Consider the following 22,650-nt stretch of genomic DNA (forward strand, 5'->3'; position numbering starts at 1 on the left):
GAAGGATAAAATATTGTATCGTGGCCGATCGGGCCCCATCGACCAGGTCGCGCGGTTTGCGTGGCGAATGATTAATGCATTAATCATCGGCTGGGGTTTTGTGGAGTGAGGCTGCAGAACGAACGGGATTAAATGTACTTTCGTGCCGTGATCGGAGCCGCGGAATTGCTTCGTGCCGATCTTAGCCTCGGCCGCGAGAGGGTCGTGGTTTTTTTTTTTTTTTGCTGTTGCCCCATGTCCACCGAGATGAGTTGCGCCCTCCCCGCACGGGCAGCGTTGCATCACTCCGAGCACAAATGGTGCACGGTATGTGCTGCCAATTTGCTGGCGATTAGGGCACTGCAGGAGAAGGTGGGAAGGGGAAAAGGCTTTTTGCTGGTATCGTGATTAATTCTAGTTTTTCTCCCACCTTGCCAATAGTTCATTTGAAGCTGCAAGAGCTCCTCCAGTTGTTCCCTTTCGGGGTTTCTTCTTTTTTCTCTCTCTGTGTTGTTACTCTGATGAAGGCTTCTCCAAACAGCTTATAGTTTCTTTGTTCGAGGACGGCAATCAAAATTTTGAGCGGAAATTATGCATATCGGATCGGTTAGTTGAATCTCTTGCAAATGCATTTTTGTCACCGTTTTTGTTGGTACATCGGGGAAGGGTCGGATGGTTGGACATCGTAACCGTAGCGAAATCACGACTTCATGATGGGTTTTGCGAGTACGAGCGTTACTTCAGGTGCGATTGCACATTGACGGTTGCGATTAGAGGCACTTTTTGCTACGTTTAGTACCTTAAAGTTGATAGGGTTGGGGCTTAGTTGTCATGTAATTTGGTTTTTTTCTTCTTCGTTTCAGTGCTGCACACTGATCGTTGACGGTCTTATTGGAAGTTCATAATTTCGGCGTCACTACACGAATGTTTTAGATGTAATTTCGTTCCAATTCTGAAAACCTTAAACAGTAGATTGGGTTAAGGTTTTACCTTTAATTTAGCCTAAGACGATAGCCTTGCTGTTGTTATGGAATATTCGTTATTTAAAAGGTCCTATGCATTAATTCGTTTTTGGCCGGGTGTGTTTTTGTCATGCCATTGGGATGGGGTTTTTGGGAAGTTGTGCGAAGTGGTTCTGGGAAGCAAATTTTCCGAGAATGTTCCAAGAAAGCGACACGAGCATAAATGCTTAGTCGTTCATCATTTTAAGTAGGGATTTAGGAAATGTAGGAATTTTGTCTAATCTCGAATCCACAAAATATCTACCCAGCTTCTGAAGTTTTTGGAAAATGTCATCCAAACATCTTTTGTCAGACCAATTCCAGATACTAAGGACGCAATAGAGTTTCATAGCCTTGAGATGTTTGATCTATCAGAAGAAATCATACCTTGTAATTTCTTATGCGTAGCTTTTCAGAATTTCATTAATTCAATATTGTTTAGAGCCTCGAGATCTTTGACGTATCAGAAGAAATCATACCTTGTAATTTCTTGTGCATAGCCTTTCGGAATTTTATTCATTCAGTATTGTTTAGAGGCTTTTCCACAACGCATGTTAGAACATAGAAAGTATCTGATGCATAGCAACTTCTCTGTCTACAGTTGTGTACTTAACCAGCAAAGACTAATACTGAAGGTAATATCGGTAGGTAATATCTGGAATTGCTGAGATTTATAATTAATTGAACCGGCAAACGCTTCTGCATTCCTTTTATAATATATATTTTATTGAATTCCTCAAAATCTTTATATAAAAAGGATGTTCCTGTACTTAATTCCTACCCCAAATACTCCCATTCTTGCTTGCAGATATACTGATGTGTCTCAGTATCAGTTTGCAACCAGTGATTTGAGGTATCATCCATTGTTTCAAGCTACAAACTTGAAAATGAAGAAATAATTAAACCCTATTAAATATCTCAGGATCCTCTCCAACTCTTCCGACAGACCTAAAACAAATCCCAGATTTAATTTCATTCAACCAATCAATCTAAATCTCCACAGTCCATTAATACCCAGGGACACCAGATACCAATGGGGCCCGTACTAAACCCTCGTCTTCCTGCCTTTCAACTCCCATAATGTTGATTTCTCTCAGCTCGCTCAGCTGTTGAAGAGATGCGTGCGCCGTACCCCGATAATCCATCGCCATTCGCACAATGATACTTCTACAGCACACAGCTCTCCTGTCTGTAACCCAACACCCATCACCGGGGTTCATCAATCCTATCGCAATCCCCGGGAATGCACCCGTACGGAACAATTAGCCTCTCCAAACGACGAAGCGAGTGTGGAGATTTGTTCGACTCGTTCCGCTCGTCGTCGATGAAGGGACTCGGTGTCACTCGATACAGATACCGGGTGCGGTGTGCAAATGCAAGTGCCCTAGCAAGCGAGAGTAGTGACGGGATTTGGCTCCGAAGATGTTCTTCGCACTAGAGAAAAACCACTCCGCTTGCTTGAAGAATGCCCCCGTTTTTTTTTTTTGAAGACTAACAAACGCCGCGCTGGAATGAGCTTTCGAGGCGCGGAAATGGTTTGTGGGCCAACCGTTTTCGTTTCACCGCTCCCGCGGGTTTCCCCTTCTCGGTGTTCATTACAAAACAAAAGTGGCTAAGTAATTTTCTCCACTCTCCACACATTTCCTTTCCATGCAGAAGGTGGAACGCGTCTTCGCAGCTTTTTCCAGCTAACCTTGATTGCGCCCTGTGCAACCGGGCGCAGGTCACGTATCGTCGTACCACACGCGCACACATGCATACGAAATAAAATCCAAAATCAGGCCACTGCACATGCACATAGCAGCAGCAGCAGCAGTACGGGATGGTGAGACCACCAGGGCGAATGTAACGCTCATCCCGGAAGGTAGAAGACACAGATTGGAGCAACAAGGTTCACCGTTCTTTGCTAGCTTCCTTGCTCCTCCTGCACACGTGAAAAGGGCGGACGTAAAATTGGACGAGAAAAATCCATTCTCGCAAGCGCTTCCATTTATCTATCATTTGCTCTGGGGTGGTGGTCCTGGTTGACGGTGGATGGGCAGCCTCTCCTTTATTCTTTTATGGCGACCACGTCCTTAGAACGTGTTACGCAAAAGCTAGTAAAGCGCGAAGTGATTCAGGGGCGCGTACAAAAGCGCACCGAGAAGAGAACGCTCTTCTCTTGCCTGGCCACCACCACCACCATCCCTCCCCTCCATAAGGGGGGTGGGAGATGCGCTAGATCAAGCCTATATGGGTGCCGATATCAATAGCTGGCCGGGGGGAAGAGACGGTTGTTTGCACATACCCAGCGTGGCGTCACCTTCACCGCTGCTGTACGCGGTGCTCACGCTTTGTCTGCTGCATGCCATGTGATTGGGCATATTCACTAGCCTCGAACGAATATGCATCGTTCGCCGCGCTTGTGTCGTATGAAAGAAAGAGAATGAGGAGAGAGAGAGCTAGAAAGAAGAATCGTGTCCTCCTCACGGTTGCATCGAAGCGCGCACATAAGACAAAGTAAACGAAATGCAATCGATTCATAATCCGCGAAAAGTTGCCGCTTCCGATGCGCTGTGGAGGAAGCGAGCGCTGTCGGTCGTTTCGGTACGTCGTGCCGGTTTGCCTGGCCGGCACAGTGCGCAATGGGGAAAGGTGGTTTCGGAATTGAAATCGACCCGCCTAGATAAAAATGGCGAGGTAAGGTAGCAAAGAAATAAACCGGAAAACCGGTGTAGATCGTTTGCGGGGTTTCAAAGCTCCCGTGGGGATGTGCGGCGTTCCTGGAGGGAGGGGTGAAAGGGGAGAAATAAACGGGAATAGAAGAACATGTGAATTACAGACCGATGCTCCAGCAAATAGCGAAGAATCGTTGGATTGAAGCAAATGGTTTGTGTGGTTTTTTTCTTTGGTTAGTTTTATATCCAAGCCTCCATTCTTAACCGCATCCGTTTGAACAATCTTATGCTTGATTGTTGGTTTGTCAATAATATTTGTTAACATTGTATGGTTTGCTGGCTTTGCACGAGACGAATTGTGTGGATTTTGAATCATGCTTCTAGGTTGATATAATGAAAGTACGGGAGTGGCATATATTTTCAGGTTCACATTGAAAATGCATCATTACATTGCTGCAAGATGACGTAGCGACTCAGTTTTGTGTAAATGTATTGAATTGAGTGTTAGTGACTCTATAATTGACACATTTCGTTGCGATTCAACTTACTAGTCATTCAAATTTCCACATGGACTCATTCTTTTCTTGGTCAAACTACTAGTCTTGGTGCCTAATAGCGATTCTTTTTCTATTCAAATAAGTCTTTGTAGTAACTCAATCTTTCCAATAACTCACGTTATAACTCACTAAACACTCCTTGCATACTACTGCCTCACTTTTTTGTGACACATCTCACTCTTAATTTTCGTGTGCTTAAATTTAGTCTTTGTGCTCACTAGTGACTGATCGAAAGTTAGTTGGAAAATATCGTAACAAAATCCTTGACAAAAGAAGAAGTCTTATTAATTTACGACAAAAAGGATAAGTGTTCTCTTCGTGTGAATGAAACCAACTGACTTACCAAATGTGTCAAAATATTCAAAATTCTTCATCCTTATTTCATTGACAGAAGTTGATGATTTAAGACCTTCGATCATCATCGATCGCTTGATCGGGTCCAGATGAGAAGCGAACTCATGACGAGTATTGTTGCTCGGTCGTACAACTTGATGATTTTACCACGAGGCCGACTTATCGGGACGGGCATTGAAAGTGAACCAGTATCTCTAACTTTGTGCCCAATTTCAAATAATTGGATGAATATTTAATGTGCCCAAAATTGAAGCAAAACGACAACGGAACTAGGTTAAATGTTTTTATATGTTAAACACACTAGATGCAACACTTGTTCAGTGCAGTTGATGCAGCAGTTTTTAAATGTTCTCAACACCACACCATAATTGATACAGCTTTTTGTTTAACTATTTACTACCCACAAAGCCCCATTTTCGTGCACCGTGCGCCAAAGTGGATCAGCGCGAAAAATCAACAAATACGCTTAAAGTGCTGTAACAAGGTCTTAGCAAGCCGGGGGTCGCCTGCAACACCCAGGTCACATGCTTCCCTCCCTTGGTGGATCGAACTCGGTATTTATTTATTGCCACCCTCCAGCTCGACTCCGCAGGCGGCCGAATCCATTTTCGTTTCCAAAAAAAACAGACGTGCCAAAGCCTTACAGCATATTACGCGATTCCGCGATCGACTTTAAGCGCAGCCACAAACTTTACACACCTTCCCTTAGCTAGTTGGAGCGCCCCTCCGACCTTGCAGCGCAGCGTTACAGATGCGCTCAGCGGGATAAAACCGACAAAATGGAACCGTATGATGATGCTGCTGTGCTGTGTGTGTGTGATACATGCACCACCCCAATCGACCGATCCGGCACCCAGTGGAAGCACAAACCGCACAGATTGAACGGTGAAACTCATAAGCTCCAATCAAACCATGGTTCCGCTCGCTCGCTCGCTCGCGCCGTTGGTGTTTCCTTTCCGTTTTTCCCAAAGTGTTTCGCCCAGTCCAAAGCGAAAAAAAAGCGGGAACTTCCAACTCTTTCCGTTGACGTGCACCGACCATCCAGGCACCATCGTGCACCGGGCCTCTCTATTTTCGCAATGGTTTCGCAATTTCTTCGCCACGCTCAGCTGACGGGACGGGAGAGGGTGCGTGTTGTATTTCTTATTTTGTCAGCCATTCGCCATCGCGAGAACCAAATCCCTGTGTGTTTTTGCCGTTCGGTGTCGTCGTTGGGCCCGGGCAAATATTGCGACAAGAGCGAACCCACCAACCCGTTCTGCACTGCAAGAACTTATTGGTCTCGGAGGCTGCTTGGGGTGGACAGGAGCGGATGTTCACTAATGCGGACGCGGTTTCGGTTGCGCCTGAGCATGGGCTGTGTGGCGGCTTAAAAGGCACTGAAACTAAGTGAAGCTTTCGGTCTGGCCTGCGTCAGGGCGGAACAAAAGAACATGGGGTGCGAAAAAACGCGGGCGTTTTGCGCACAGGGAGAGAGAGAGGGTTGAGCGCGAAAACCCGGGCCTGTCTTTCCCATGTATTACTCATATATCACACAATTTATGGGGATTTGCGTTGTGTGGCTCTACGTTCGTCGCCGCATTCTGTGCCGCACTGTGCGCCCTCGTGTGTTGTGTTGAACTGTTTTCCACGCGACATCGGCCCCACCTCCCTCGCCAGATAGTAGTGCATCTGCAAGAAGGCGAATATCATAACACTCTTTTTTACGAGTCGCGTGTTTTTTGTTGTTGTGCTCTACCCCTCGGCTAGGGATGTCTTTAGTAGTAGCAGGCAAAACTTGACCACAGACTCTGCGGACTCACTTTGCCAACGGGGCAGTGGTGTGCACACATATCAGCCTGGTGGAGAGCAGGCATAGAATTTCATGGACCGAGGCGGGCATGTTTGGCATTTTTGCGCGTCGGTTTCGAGTGCCGGCGGTGAAAGCTGAGAGACAGAGCGAAAGGCTCTGGCGTTCGGTTGGTGACAATTTGTGCACAGCTGGCGTTTGGGATCTCCTTTTTTCCTGCTGCTGCTGCCGCTGCATCTTGTGTTACGCGACGCTTGATGGTCCAATGATGCACGACCTCGCGCGGTGTTTAGATTGTCATTTTTCTCGGTATTAGCAGTGAAACGAAGCGAGCGGGTGAAACATTAGAACGTTTGTTTGTTGTGCCCTTTTTTTTTGCTTCAAGTTATGTGAGGCTCAGCGTTGTAAATAAGTTGTCTGACACGGATTGCCGATGAATGATCTATTGTGGGTTTTGCGTTGGGACGATCTGGTTGGCTGGTTGTTTGGGTATTCTACAGACATTAGGTCTATAATTTACAAGAAAAGAGAGCCATTACGATGAGCAGAAGAGAGTTAAGGGATGACTTGATGGATAACGTACACCAGGACACATCGTTAATAAAATAGACCAAACTGAGAGTTTGTTTACCTTTGAATTTTAAACTGATATTACTTCGTAAGCAAAGGTGACGCAAGGCATTACTTTTTATATAATTTGGGTGTAGCGAATGCCATTCGTGACTCAGAGGTGGGAACCATCTTTTATAAGTGAATCAAGATCTTGGTCATTAACTGATGTTATAGACATTAGTTGTCTGTAGGACATCTTGGAAGGATACAGCGTATCTCGAACACAGATACACAGATTAAAGAGATACATCCAGAAATTATTATGTGACATCTACAGCAACCCGATCTTCGTAGGAACCCCTGTTTCAGTAGTCATCTATGCCTCCAAGAAATGAACTCAAATAGTTGTCCAAATATAATAAAACCCTTTCTATTAGGTTCTAGAGGAAAATGCTTCGAAAGGATCTTTCTAGGTTGTTATGAACTGGACGTATCATTTGTCTATCGGAAGACGTATTCTATAAAGTTCTTTTAGATTATCCACTTAGAGTAAGAAGATGTGTCAGGTTGAAGCTTAGGTAATAAGTACTGATAACATCTTCAGGAAATCAATCCTGAGAACTTAATAAATGCTGTTAAGAACTTGAGTGACCTTGAGTGATCTTGTTCTTATCTTGGAGGTGCCGTACATCCTGATGTTCAAAATTGCGTTATAGAATATGTGATTCTATAGACTACGACCTCGTGTATCAAGATGACATTACATGATCTACTATAATAATTAATAAATCAACCCATTTTGAAGCACATCACTGTTAATTAAAAACAAAATTCAAACCAAAACATCTGCTGTGGAATGCTTTCTTTTCGGCAACCCGACCCCGAAATGGTGGTTACGAAATCAGAACTGTGCACCATGCTAACAAGCGCAGATTTATCGCCGTAATATCAGCTCATATTACACATCGCCCATACACACACTCGCCCATGTTTTTGTGGTGACCTTTTTGCAGACGACGAGTTAACCCGCTCTTGTTCTTTCTTTTTTTTTGTTACTCATTTAGTTTACATAAATAAGACGAGACATGTTCTGTGACAATTGGGGCTTTACGCTGTGTCGTCTTACCAAACGAACCGGCTCACACCCGTTTCGGTGTCGCTCTGTTCGACAGACACACACTCACATTAATCAATAGTACGTAAAAGGCTTAAATTGGCTTTAGCTTGTAATCCGGTTGGAAGAAATTGTTTATGGTTTCACTCCGTTTGTCCCCACACACACAGGCAAAAGACAGTCCCTTATTTAAGCCCGTCTATTTTTAAAAATCCTCCCCCTCCCCCCAATCCATTTGTCGACTGTCGGGGCGCGTCTATAGTGCGAAATGTATTCCCTACCTTCGCTCCCGTGAGCCGGGAGAACGCGTGGCGGAGACTTCCAAAAAAGGACCCCGCGCGGGTAGGAGTCAGTTCTTCATTTGCACCTCGCTCGATCGATCGATTGATCGCGGTAAGCTTTCCCTTTCCATGCGCGAGGCGCTGGATCGTTTCGTCATGTCGCCCGTGATCGACCGGGGAACCGTCTTTCACTCCGTCTGCTCCGATGATGTAAGTTTGGGAGTCTCTGCCCCGTTCGTTAAGGGTCCACCGGTCGTGGTACAAATCGTGTCTCGATTACGTTTGCGGCTCTCGTTAGCGTTTTAGCCAGGGCCAGGGCGAAGAATGGACACAACGCGATGCTGCTTTACGGCGCCGCTGACCTTTGCACCGGTGAAGGTCCGAACCGGGGCCAAACCCCTGGGTCTCTGTAGCCTGCAGGTTCGGTTCGTACGGTGTGCGGAATGCGTGAGCGCCGGGGCAGCGTTTTATGCAATGGAATACCACGGTCTGCTAACGAAGACTTCGTTAGGGCTGGCCAGATCGTGCCAAGTTGCCCCTCTTCCTGAGTCGGTCTTACCTTCGTGCTTCCCAGGCCCACTTGTGGAGTGCCTAGCGTGTAGCGTCGGTCGGTCCGTTGCATCCTGGATGCATGCCGACAACTCCATGCTAATCACATCCCCCTTCCTACAGCCCGGGGATGGTGTGAACTATGGCCATCCGTAGCCCCACTCGAGGGTACCCTTTCTCTACATCGCTCCGGTCACAATCGTAACTCTTCCTCTCGAGTCGGTCGCGGTTCTCTTGGGACATATTTCAGCGTCCGTTTCACAACGCTTTGGGATGGTACCAGCATGTTGTGCGTGTGGCAGAGCGCGCCCGAAGTCACGCCGCGTGTTGGCCAAGGTGTCAGGTTTCGGACCGTTTGTCGTTACAACGAATTGGACATACTGTGCCGGAGAGTTCGCCGCCTCCCGGTGGGTTTCCGCTTTTTCGCACCGTCTCGGTCGGTCGGTCGGTTGCGCAACTTGGAGTTGTTTATTGTTGTGCACGCGGACTACGCGGAGGGACGAGACACACTTTCCCGCCACGTTGTATGGCCCTTTTTCGGGTGGGAGATGGGGAGTAGGGAGAGTCGGTAGATTTCATTAGCTAATTTACCGACCGCGGCATGCGCACGCCGCCACTAATCATCACATGCGGTGCAGTGCGTCGTGCTGCGTTGGTGCATTAGGCAGACCGGGGGATGTGACAGTAAACAATTCACTTTTACTCTCGGATCCCCGGGAACTACCGCTGCGTAGGATTTCCTCCCGTTTCGAGATGTCGACATGGGGAAAATATGGAGCATCATTCATTTTGGGTCATCAACAAAAATTGGAAAATTGGGAGAAGTGTGCCATTGCAGCTAGGAGACAAATGTTAATGGTACAGGTGTCTTTTATTGTACTTAAATTCCATTTGAAATGTGTTTCATCTTACAAAATCAAACCTGCTTTACCTTTAATCATAACAATATTCATTGGGTACTATACTGTAGTACCCTCGACAAACAATGATTTTGATTTTGCCTTTTAAAGTTGTCATTTTTTGACTAATGAAAGATCTAAATAATCATATTTTGTGTAAAATCTTAATAAAAAAACACACATTGTAGTGTTTAATTACACGATATTCTAGTTTATAACTTTTCAACTGCGTTGCAATCTTGATATACATGATATAATGACGGATATTTAATATACGGATATTTCGTGTTACACTGCGTTTGGGCGCATTTTAGGTCCTAAATGAAGTTGTATATCAAGGATAGTCTGTACCCATGATGTTGGTAAAATGCTCATACGGTATGTTTATTGTCTTGAAAGTTGAGAAAATCTGTATGAATTTAAGTTTACTGGAATGCTAAACAGAGTTTTGATGGCTGTTGCTATGAAAATAGTGAAAATTCATTGAATGTCATTAGTTTATGACATAGATAGATTGATAGATTGATGGATTTGATGAACATATTGAATCAATTCTTTGATGAACAGAAAAACAAACTTTGATTTGAACTTCAAACGTCGGTTTTTGTACCCAAGTAAAAGTGATATGTAAATTTGGGCATTTTTATGAGAAAATATTAGTTTAAGTGACTTTTATTACTGAATTTTCAATGCATCATAGTAGTTACATTCCCAAATATTGGTTTTCGACAATTGTGAACTTGAACAACTATAGCTAACCTGCATTCTGTTTCCGTTTTTTTGTTTGAAATGATTGATAATACTTTAAATACATTGTAAACATCGTTTTGAACTATGTTTAACTGTGTTCTTGACAAAATTTGAGCAAAACCTGTTGGAGCCTGCGAAGAATCGTTGTCTTTTAACTATTTTTTCAGGCAAGAATAATATAGGCTGAAAACATAAGGCTTTCGTTTGACGTTTTGAAATGATTTCAATCGCCAACTGTCAAATTCCACATAAAAACTGTTACTATAGGCACTATGAAGGCACAGGCTTATAAAAGGCACTATCTATACATTTGCTGTATTTGTCATGACAATTTCCTCCGAGTTTTAACACCCAACTGCTGTTTTCTTACTTTAAAGCGTTCCATATTTCAGATCAAATTTCAATACGCTTCAAAAGTCGCACGAAATTCAAATCCAACTTTTCCTGCTCCATCCATCCCCAATTATTGTTTAACATTCATATTCTACCCCGGCCCCCCGGATAAAGCTCCATTTTACAGTGCGGCAGCAGCATTGGCTGCTAACTTTATTTATCCTACGCGAAGAGAGGAGAACGAGGCGGTACGATACGCTTTACGGTGGCGGAGCAGCTTGTACGCAGCTTTTCCGACGATCACGAAAGTTTTATTTTCGTTCCCCTTTCCAGTTTTTTTGTGTGTTGCTGCTCCAGGATCTCTGCTATCGCGTTTGTTTGCTGTCACACATGTGTGCGGCCAACTCTTCGCTTCCCCCGTGCGCTGGCCCTGCCTTTGCTTCGGTTGGCAGAGGGAAAAAGTTTATGACAACCCGATCTCCCGAGGCTTTTCGCGTGTGTCCTCCCTGTGCGCTGCTTGGACAAGCGGTGGAAAAGTTCAGCCGTTTCCCTGAACGCCCGAGCTCAACCCCGTAATTGCAGCGCTATTTGCACATCCAGCTAATTACTTTCTGCCCGGTCGGACCAGGGCGCGAGCGTGAGCGCGCGCGCGCTCGTCACGAGAGGAAATTGTTTTTCTCTGTCGCAAAAAAGGATTTCCACCGTTCCCTGCCTCGCGCTAGTTGGATCTTTCGGGCGAAGGAGTTATTTCCACTTTCCAACTGCTACCCCCCTTCCTCGGGAGTAGGGGAGCGTTTCCTTCTGTAAATGGTGCCCTCCAGCACATTCGGGAAACCAAAGCGACACAAGACAAACAAAATCTCGACAAAAGATGAATGCTACCACCAACGGGGGCATTAAAGGATTTGGAAGCGATTTTTTGTTGTTGCTGTTGTTGTTTGAGAAAGAAGCGAAAAAAAAGGCGAGATTCAAACGGAGATGAGGGATGGGACACATCCTCTGTCTCTCATCGTTTAGTGAAAACTTTGCAGCTTCATTAACATAACATCCGGAGGAACGGCTGTTTCGTGATTTCTGTGCAGTGGCGTCCTGCGAGCCTTAGCCGAGAGGTTTTGATGTTCACTGTTTGCTCCAAGTCCAAGTCGGACAGAGAGACAGAGAGAGAGAGAGCGGGGAGCATCCTTATTAGATGATAGACATCCTTTTACGGCCGTATCGTCAAAGGACGAATTGGACCGGAGGAAGTGGGTATAATAAAGAGCGACCGAGTGAAAGAGAGCTAATGCTGGTGGTCGGTCGGTAGACTTTCATAAATAACCCGCAACGAGCAACCATCACGTACCAACCGTTTGGTGGAGCTTTTATTTCCCCCCGTTTCATGCTTTTGATTTGACCTTCAGCTTCGCTGAGTGAAGGCTGTGTTATCATCGCTGTGCCGATTCCTGAAGTCCTACTCCCGTTGGTGTGCTTGTATCCTGATGGTCCCCGTTCTGACAGCGTGTGGGGTAATGCGCCGGGTGCTAAAATTAACCGCCATAAACCATCGGTCTCCCCGCGTCTTTCTGTGTAGTGTGTAGTACTGCTGCAGTCGAGAAATGCATTTAAGCGTAACGATTCGTTCCGAGCGTGCGGTGGAGATGTTGAGCGGGACGAGCATTACGGTCAACATTTCGTTGCTTGCTGGAGTTCTCCCCGTTGTGTGTTTGCATCGTTTCATTTCTGCACTTTCTGGCTCAGCGTGGAGAGCAAACGCTAGTAGTAGCAGCAGCAGCAGCATCAGACAGCCGTCGTCATCGTCGTCGTCCTCGGCCAAACCGGAAGCAGTGGAAAACGCAAATACTTTTGCCCATTTTTCGCACCGAACACTCCACCCGTGCGAAGAGATGGAAGGCACGGGCCCGTGCAAAGGTCAGAATGGGTGAATTTTCCTATTTCCAAATGTTGTTTTTGTGTGCGGGGCTAACATGGGGAGAAAAATGGAAAGCCAGCAAGCAACACCACATCACGGACGTTCATTCTGGGAAATGTTGCTCCCCCGAAAGTGGGATCCGCGTGGCAGGGAGAAAGAAAAAGGACCGAAAAAACCCTCCTAACAACCGTCGTAATCCTTTCCGGAGTTCTTGTAAGAGGTGTTCAACCGTGGCAAGAGTATTGTTTTGGGGGGGAGAATGAAAGCAGCTTTGGAGCGCGAGGCGAAAACTTGCCTTCGTGGTAGACAGGAACTTCTTCTCAGCAAAAAAAAAACTCACACACTACTCCACTACCAGTTTTCATTTTACCGTGCTGTGGAGGAAATATTCCAAACGGCCGCGCGACTGAGAATGTGCGGCATGTAGAAAGGGGTTGAGGTGAGCAGCAAAGGACCACAGTGGCATTAGTCAGCGTGTCGAATTCTCCAAAAGTGCTCTCCACCGGGCGAGGCGAGGATCGCCCAAAAAGGATGGAGAGGTACGAAAGCAGATCCTGACCCATAAATCCGTCAGTTTTGTCTTATATCTCATTTGCAAATGGGTTTCCCAGCGGCTCCCAAGTCTCCGCTTTAGTGACCCCACAGTTCCCTTTCGCCGATAGTTCTGTGTGTGTGTGTTTCCGGTGGATCCAAGCATTTCTTTGCGCAAAAATGCTGCTCCAAATAGAGGCCGGCGATGGCGGTAGAGGGCGGGAAAATCCTTTTAAGGGTGGTAAGCATTTCGGCTCACTATTTACGACACAGCAGCAGCAGGGCAGGCAATGCTGGACCAGAAAGGCGGCGGGTGGTCACAACTTTTCGGTGCAGATTTCGTCGGTGCCAGCGAGTTTTACGATTTATACGTGCGGGCAGCAGACGGGCGAAATGATGGTGCTACAGGAAAGGAGGGCTTAATTTGATGTGCCTCGGCAAATTGTGCCTTAAATGCAGAAATGTGTGCCACTCTCTTGGGTTTCGCTGGTTGGGGGTTGGGATAGGGATAGCACGACGTTAGCCTATGCAGAGGTTCTGTTGTTTTTGCTCGCTGTATCTGTGTGTGTGGTTTAGCGCGAGCTGTGGCTCGAGTGATAAGGTTTTGGAGTTGGTTTTTAATGTAGATTCACTTTCCAAGATAGGCCTTGTGCTCGCTCGGCGGAAGGTAATTGTTTCGGTTTGATCATTTGGTGTGACGACGGTGGGGTGTGACGAACGGTTGGGCTGTGTGGATCGGGAACTACGATTTTGAATTAGATAAGTTGTCAGATAGGTTGGAGGTGACGACATGCTTAGCGCTGTCTTCGAGAAAACCTTGAAAGAAGTTAGCTTGTGTTGGTTACATTGAAGAGTGACGGGGATCTTTTACGGATAATCGATCAGTTCTCGTCAGAACTGGATCAGAGCAAAGTATTTCAAAGATCTTGCATCATAGATATTTCATGCTCAATGCTGACCTCTATTTTAATATTACGAAGAATTACGGCTTTGATATATTCAAATTTCTTAGGGAATAGAAAACTGTTTGAGTAGTTGAGTATTTTTTTAATTTTAAAGTTTTGACTGGATTTGCTTTAGGTACCTTTGGGCCTAATTTTCTTGCCGATCTTTCATCCACAACTAAAGCACTGTAAAGCTAGATCTAAAAACATTATTCAGAAATCAGAAATATACATAAATTCTACGTGGTTATCACCTCGACACTTTTCTGTCGATATCTCTTCAGTTCCTAATGATATATAATGTGAATTTTATCTTTGTTATGAAACATGGTCATTGTTAGTCAGTTAAACAAGAGACTTTAAGTTTCTTTAATGTAAATTACAAGTTGGTCCTAATAGCTCCTTGCTTGGATTTATTACCCAAGGCGCTTAGGGCCTATGAAATGGGAAAATATGGAGAGTTATAGGAAGGATTCTGTTCATTACAGGGTTTTTCAAGCCAGCTCAACATCGTGACACTATTTTTCGAACACGTTAAGCGACTGTCAACATCGTACTTACAATTCGAATCCGTAAACTCTTTTCGATTTGGTAACACTAGGTTTCGGACCCGTAAAATCCCAACTCGAATCTGGAAAATGTATGTTGGCTGTCTTGTCATCCATTATACATTTTCCAGATTCGAGTTGGGATTTTACGCGTTAAAAACCTAGTGTTACCAAATCGAAAAGAGTTTACGGATTCGAATTGTATGTACGATGTTGACAATCGCTTAACGTGTTCGAAAAATAGTGTCACGATGTTGAGCTGACTTGAAAAACCCTGTAAAGATAGCCTGAACAACTCTGGATGAGCCAGATAGGTCACATGGCTAATATTTATACTCAAAATCGGTTTAGTTGCATAATGCATTGCATCAGCATCATTTATCAGAACTTCTCTTTAAAAAAATTGGAAAAGTTAAAAAAAGCTCTAGATATCATAGTTTGCTCTTCTTTACATTTACACGGATTTCACTAAGTCTGCGAGTTCTTCTGCGACGTGCTCCAAACACCCTCGGTGAGTTCCAGAACTGTTGAAGAAGTGCTCTGACCGGAACCTCTTCGTTATAGCCTCTCGCAGCACTGAAACGATTCGATGAACAGCTAAAATACATGATAACACAAATATTCCATTTCCTTTGCATGTAAATAACAAAATTCTAGCGGCAAGCAAAATCACTGTGTGATCGATAAACCATTTCCAATCAGCCCGGGATGGCCCACTGCACACTTCATTACGTGAGGAGGCCAGGGAAACTGTGGGGACTGTGAAATCTAATATTCATTACTGCAAATAAAAGTTAACGCCGGGCAAATTTCAACCTGCTGACAATGAAAATCCGTTTGCATTTGCTTGCACCACGTAAAATCGTACTCACATTTCACTTTTGCCCCGTGAACACACCGGAACGCCAATGCGAATAAAGGTCAGTCGGTGAAAAAATGGGGAAACCCTTACCAAACCTTACCACGGCCATGGCTTCTTTTTGTACAATCAAAGTTTCTGTTCAATTTAAGGTCTTCACACGGTGAACTCCCCATACCTCAAATGGGTCCTACCGTATCGTGTGGAGGACGACCAAAAAAAAGCCGTGAAAGATGTGCTTTTTTCGGGGTGCTGCTTTTCTACACTCCCACCACCAAAAGGACATACAAACTCACACCGGAACACATGCACACACAGTCACCCAAGTACAGCGGTTATGGTTCAACTGCTCATGACCCGGTGCCGTCAGAAAACAAAACACACACACACACAAAAAAGAACCCTTGGAATGAAGATTGTCGGGTGGGTGGGATGTGGTGCGCCTTTTTATTCGATTTCAGTACGGTGTTATTCAATTTATCCTGGTTGGAGCTACATTTTTCATGAGCGCCCGGGGGGGGGGGGGGGTGGTTTGGCGCATACCGTACCACGGTTATCATGCCCGGTACCTTCCAGAATCCAGTGCCACGATGGCGTGGTGGTGTGGTGCACATTATGGGGCAAGGTCAGCCCGCCGACCATCACGTTATATTTCACGGATTCTCCGATCGTGCCTTTGGGGCGCCTTCTGTTCACAAGTTTAAGCTGCTCGTGCTCGGGTAACAGCGCACACAGCGTTGGAGTTTTGCCCTATACTTAGCTGTGTGCGTGTGTGTGTTTGCATGGAAAATCCGCCCGGACGTATCTGAAAGACCTCACACAGCGGTGCCACCACCAGTCCCAGACGATGCGGGTGGAAGACACAAATTCCGGATGCAGAAGTCGGCAAGAAATCAGGAAAAAAGGGAGAGTCAAAACCGCGAAGGCGAGAACTCGTGCGCTCTGCTGGCACTGATTCATCACATTCCATCCCTTCTTCCCATCCCCTTATGTGGTCGGCGAGAGTCAGGCAGGCAGGCGGGCATCGAAGGCGATTACGACGCGTTCCAAAACGCGGGCGAGTCTGAGCAACATTTTGACACAAATCCTGACCATCCATAAAGTACAATATAATCTGTCTCGCGCCTCCCTCGGTGTCTCTGTTTGGAGCTGTCTGCCACTTCACGCCCAACACACACACACACACACTGGGCCAGTTCTTTGCCTGACTGATGAACCATTGGCTTTAACGCCAGTGTTAATGGCATTCGCGCCGGTTGACGGCCGCTTGTCGCATTTGGCGTGGAGGCCGCCAAGCACTAAGCTCTTGCCATCTCCAGTACCACACACACATTCACAGCCGCTCGGCTCAACCGGCACGAATCACAAGTGCACTGGCCACCGCGCACCATCGTGGGTGAGAATTCGGTTTCGCCGTACGGCGTGTGGAGGATCTGGAATCGATCGGACAAACGTGATGTAAAGTGTGGCAGCCTTTTATAGTACCGAGTGGAAGATATATTTATTCGCACGGTCGCCACCAGAACCAGATTTCCTGTTGCTTCGATGTTTGCATGGTTTTGGCGTGACACGCACACACACACTGAACTAATCCGCCCGGGTCCGTTGCGAAGCGGGTGAAACATGTGTTTTACGATAGCTTGCGCCTCGAAGGAGAATTGAACGGAGGGTTTTTATTTTGCATGATTGTTTTGCGTCGTTTGGTAATGGTAAATGGCACTCTTTGTCCGGAGGCAGCCCACCAACGGTGTGACACACCGCGCGGCGTCATATGGCGAAGGTGCACTCCCTTTTGGTTTTGTGATCCCGGCTGGGGTTGCATTAATCGCGCTCCGTGTCTCCGGGACAGCGGCGTGATTGTAAATCCGTCTCGTTTCGCTTGGCGTTTTTATTTACCTTCTTTAATTACCTTTGTTTTTACTGTTCGGTGTGTTTACAATCGCTTTGCGATCGCTCTGCGTGTGTTTGTTACGATCAGGCACAGGCAATGGTATGATTCCCCCCCCCCCCCCCAGCTTGAATGAAGCGTAATTCGTCTGATGAAGCATAAACTGCCGGAAAGCGCACTGCAAATCGCCAATCACACGAGATGGAATTTCTGGTCGCTGGACCACCATGGTTAGTTACCATTCATGTGCGGCATGCGTGTGTGTGTGTGTATAATACTCACATTATCTTTAGCAGTGATAAACCGTTGGCATAATCGTTTTGTGATAAGTTCGAAGGAGGTAGAAAATTAGCCCCCACCCAACTAGCCGACGCAAGCTAATGGAACGAGCTAGTTTATCAATGAAGCACAAGAAATTGCACCGCTAAACAGAGCGCACTGAAATCGCATTAAGTTGATAAATGGTCTTTGTATCGGATTCTGGATTGGGTTTGGAATCGTAGTGTGGTAGGGGCTGGACCAACCGTAATCGCATGTTCGGTTCATCGAACTCCACGGATTTCGAACCTTTCGCTCGCTCGCTCAAGTGTGCACTCAAGACGCGATCTTCTTGCCAACGCAAAGTGCATTTGTGTGTAATAGAGCTTTCGCAGGGTGTGGCGAACGGTCAAGTGGGTCGCGTACGGGGAATACAGTGAGCCATCATACCCTGGACAAGTGGCTGTGTGGAATAGTGTCTTTAAAAGCGCCAAGAGCTAAATGGAAATTGGAAAGAGGGAGCATTAGCAATCATGAGAAATGCAATAAGAAATCAAGTCTGGACATCGTTGCGATGTCGCCCTTCATCCAACACAAAATCGATTCCCAACTCCGCACCGATTGCCCTTCGATATCTGAAACAGCAATTTAAAAGTCACCTTGTAACGTCGTCGAAAATTGTTGATGCAGGCTCCAAAAAACTAGACACCATAATCTTAATCTCATTGTCACTTTCCGAGCCCCGGCACATGGTGGTAATTGCGAAACGCCAAACCGTCATTGGAGGCAGATTCCACGAGCGATTCGAAATCGACGCTCACAGGCAGTCCGTTCCCTGCGTCCGACTGCGTGAATATATTCACCGGCACATGGTGAACGCTTACGCAACCGAAAGCATAGTAAAATGCTACTAGTGAGAAGCATTTAGACGTTATTAGGCTGTGTGTGTGGGGCTTAGTGTCTATCGGGCTCTACCCTACCCGGTGGCCTTTTGCCACCGGGCTTTAGCTCCACACGGTAGAAGGTAGCTTTTAGCCTTTTGCGGTGGCAACAGAGCGACGGATTAAATCGAAAGAAATACGCCGCCCCACACATGTGTGTACACACGCACCTTGCCTGCTAGTTTCGCAATCCTAGATCTCTACATCTTCATCGCGATAGTTTGGTGGCAGTTTTGTGGCGCTGATGAGGCAGATATCCATCGGCAGACGCCAGCCATCCATTGCAGAAAACAAATCACTCTTCCTCTTTCAAATCCGAAGCCACAAACATCGGTGGGCTCTCCAGCATCCAATCGAATCGACTGGTCGGGCTTGGTGTCGAATATGCTCATTTTCTAATTGAGGTTAGCCAAAATAATATAAAACCCCGTGGGCTCTATCGGTGGTGGTGGTGCTGGTGCTGGTGAAGGTACACTGTGGTTTCGATGCGGTTGCGGTGGTGTGGTTGCGGGCGATGTAATTACGGATTGGCCACGGATAGGTTCACGGAGACGAGAAGCTGTAGGAGATTATCTTCACTGGGCTGGTGGCCGGTTCAGTGTGGAGTGAGCGATCACAAGGCTCCCACAAGGAGCGGACCCTTTGTGTAGTAGTACAGGGTGGGTAAGGGATAAAGGCAAAAATTGTTTTCACTATGTTTTATGGTGTGTATTTTAAGCGAAGAGTCGTTTTACTATTCCATATTGGCAAACATTTCTATAAACATATGAAGCATCCTGATGCCTGCAAAGATGTTGTTAAAGGTAATCATGCGATTTGGCGACTATTTCTTGTCCAAAAAAACATTCCGACAAGGATCTTTGGATATTTCACTGAGACATAGTCCTCCGTCATCAGGAGCAGGAGCCATTATTCTTAGAATTTCTAGATATAAACTTCCATAAAGGATTTCTCTGGATTCTACCGAGCCAAGATACCATGTGAATGAACTATGAGTAGTTCGTTCAAAGAGACTCTGTTGTCAGGTTTGATTTGTTCAATCAACAAAAAAAATTAATAGGTATTCTCAGGTCAGGTCAGGTCAGGCCAGTCTAAGTGAACTACATCCACTAAGACATGGTCCTGTATTGGAGATACTTGAAAATCCGAAAGAGTCTTGAAGTCACCAGCTGTGATCAAAATCAATACCAAACTGTGAATCGGTGTCTTGAATACGTACCCCAAATACTTGGGATCATAAGGTTTGTTATGATCCAAACTATGTGCTACAGCCGAAAAGAATGATCCTTATTAAAATTTATTTATGAAGACATTCGTTCAAAGACTGTCGTTGATAAAAGTAAGTATCTCATAATCTAGGATCATCTATTATTTATATACCAACACACAAAACAGTTGGTGTAATTGATGAAACATAGATTTTGAAGAAGTTTTCGCCCCTTTTTTCATGTCTCACCCTGTATCGTGCCGATTTAAGAAGATGCAAAATTCAAACTCCTCTTGTAGCAGCCGGTGAGCGATGGTGCTTTCAATTTTTCGGCTCCCTCAAACTCTCTCACACCGATGAGCAGTGTAAGTTCACCGCTTCGCGGGTGAGACGGTGAACAGATTTGTGCACAAGGTGAGATCCTAATTGGAAGTTGCCTCGCTTCGCCAGAACCACTTCACTTCTGTCCACTTCCAACTCGGCTCGGAGCTCCACTGGTACAAATTGGAGGCACAGAGAGAGAGAATGTGTTGGTCGTGTGTTTTCTCACGACATCAAATTATAGGGCTGATGTTGAGGCCACTTCGGCAAACCCTAGCGCGCGTACCCTTCCTTCCCCAAGTTGGAGCAACACCACACCGTCATCGCCGTCGTGCTGGGAGCGCATTTACTCCGGCGTCCTTCAGCACAGGCCCCGTTCGCAATGGGGCGTGCTCTAGTGCAAAAAAGCTCTAATTTATGCACGATTCTCCATTCCCTGCCTGACGATACACCATCCCGTGCCCCCGAATGGACGAGCTTTTTGTTTCAAATTTTCGGCGGGCCTGCTGCAAGCCCCAGAAATTCGTGCATCCTCCAAAATGGTAAGGAACGACGCCCGTTCCACAGACCGCAACACGTTCCCCGAAGCGCCGAAAAGCGTTCCATTAGTGGGTGACCTAAGGAAAACGGGACCTAATTTGCCGTACGCTGACGGGAGGGGGAGAATAAAATAGCAAACGCGAGCTACAGACGATGTTGCAAATTAATCATTTTCGTTGCTTCTTTTCCCTACTGCCTGCTGTTGTCTGTGTGGAAAGGTTTTCGGCTAAATGCAGTTCGTGCAATTGGAGGTTTATTTTTCCGTGGAGTCGCCTCTCCATGCAGCCCCTCTCTCCACACAGGCGAACGGGCGTACCGTCTGGAAGGACCATTCTAATATTTGTGTAATTACCCGTAATTAATGCCACCCGGTCGGTGTGACGGTTATTTAATTACTGGGGAGGGCTGCTTAAATAAAAAACAAACCGGGGAACAAAACAAATCGTGCAAATCACACCTTGAACTACATTTCGGGCATTTTTTGGGGTCTGTGTGTTCTTTTCAAGGGTTTTTTGTTTGCTTCGGGGAAAGAGAGTATAAATAGAGGATAAAAACACGAAGGATAAAGTGAATAATTCACGAGAAAATCGAACGATGAGGTGATTTATTTCTAGCACGCTGTACGGTACCGCCTCACCAAGAACGCTTGGTACAACGCCCCGACCCGAACCTAACCTAACAGACTTGGGTTTAGGTTCTTTGTGAGGTTGTTTTTTTGTGTGAGTTTGAAAATTAACTGAGCACACCCGGAGACCCGCTTTAGCACCTGGGGCATAATGCAAAGGCAAACATATTGCCAACCAACACAACACAGGGATTGTGTGGCTGCACAATGCATAAAAGCGCACATGCATGCAGCAGGTTAGCTGTTCTCCTTGGGCCGTACTTGAGGTACTCAACCAATAATAAGCATACGGTACTGGGCTCATTGTGTGTTTTGTGCCCATTTGCTTCTTCTAAACGGTAAAGATTAAATGTCTTCCTAGAAGTTCTTAGAAACGAAGCCTTGCGAGTCGTCGAGCATCGATGATTAACATAAACATTTAGAGCCTGCCTGAACAAATGCGTGCCGATGGAAGTGTGAAAAAGAACTGCAAACTGCTGAACGGAGCCTGCCGCGCTCTGTATGCGGGTAAAGCAGCGTCTGTTTTCGCAGGACTTATTTGATTATCCTGCAGGCTTAAGCATTCCCGTCTGCCGTTCTCGCACCTTCCAACCGCGGGCCTCTCGGGCAAGAATTTCCAGAACTATGCGCCGGATAATAATTATATTTTCATTTAGATGTCAATCCGAATCCGTTTCTGCTCGTGTACGTTCGGAAATGCCCGGCACCTGAAAGGGATAACCGCCGTCCTGCTAATACCCTTTTTGCCACAGCACGACGGACCGGTCGTACAAAATCGAGCGATTTACGTCTGACTTTCGTCTAGAAACGTTCCATCGCTGGCGGTGGCGCGTGTGGTGGCAGACGACGCGCTAGCACTGCTAGCGCGGGAAGCATAATAAATTTGGATCCAATCTACGAAAATTTGCTGGCAGATTGATTTGGCTCTTACGATGATAATCACATTAAAATGCTAATAACTCTCGGCGCGCCGAGGAATGCTGCGTTTATGCTTCGGTCACGGCACGGAAATCAGACACACACACAGAGAGACGACGACCACACCGTTCTATCGCTTTGTTGGCACGTACCTTTTGCAATGGAATGGTGTTGGGAGATTGTAGTACCGATTCCGCGCTTCCGATGCGATACCATTCCGGCTGGCTGGCATTGGTTTCGTTTCGGATTGGCCGTGTCCATTTCTCGTGTGTGCGCGCAAAAGCCCGGGCTCGGAAATCCTGCTGCTCTTCGTCTGACAGCCTGGGCCAGCGGTCGGTGGGGGAGG

General features: G+C 46.2%; 1 protein-coding gene across 2 annotated transcripts in view; it reads left to right on the forward strand.

Moving 5' to 3' along the window:
* Positions 1-22,650, forward strand: part of LOC121600374 — a 147,295-nt gene that overhangs the window by 6,577 nt on the left and 118,068 nt on the right. The window lies entirely within an intron of this gene.

The sequence above is a fragment of the Anopheles merus genome, chromosome 3L (assembly GCF_017562075.2).
Source record: "Anopheles merus strain MAF chromosome 3L, AmerM5.1, whole genome shotgun sequence".
Taxonomy (NCBI): Eukaryota; Metazoa; Arthropoda; class Insecta; order Diptera; family Culicidae; genus Anopheles; species Anopheles merus.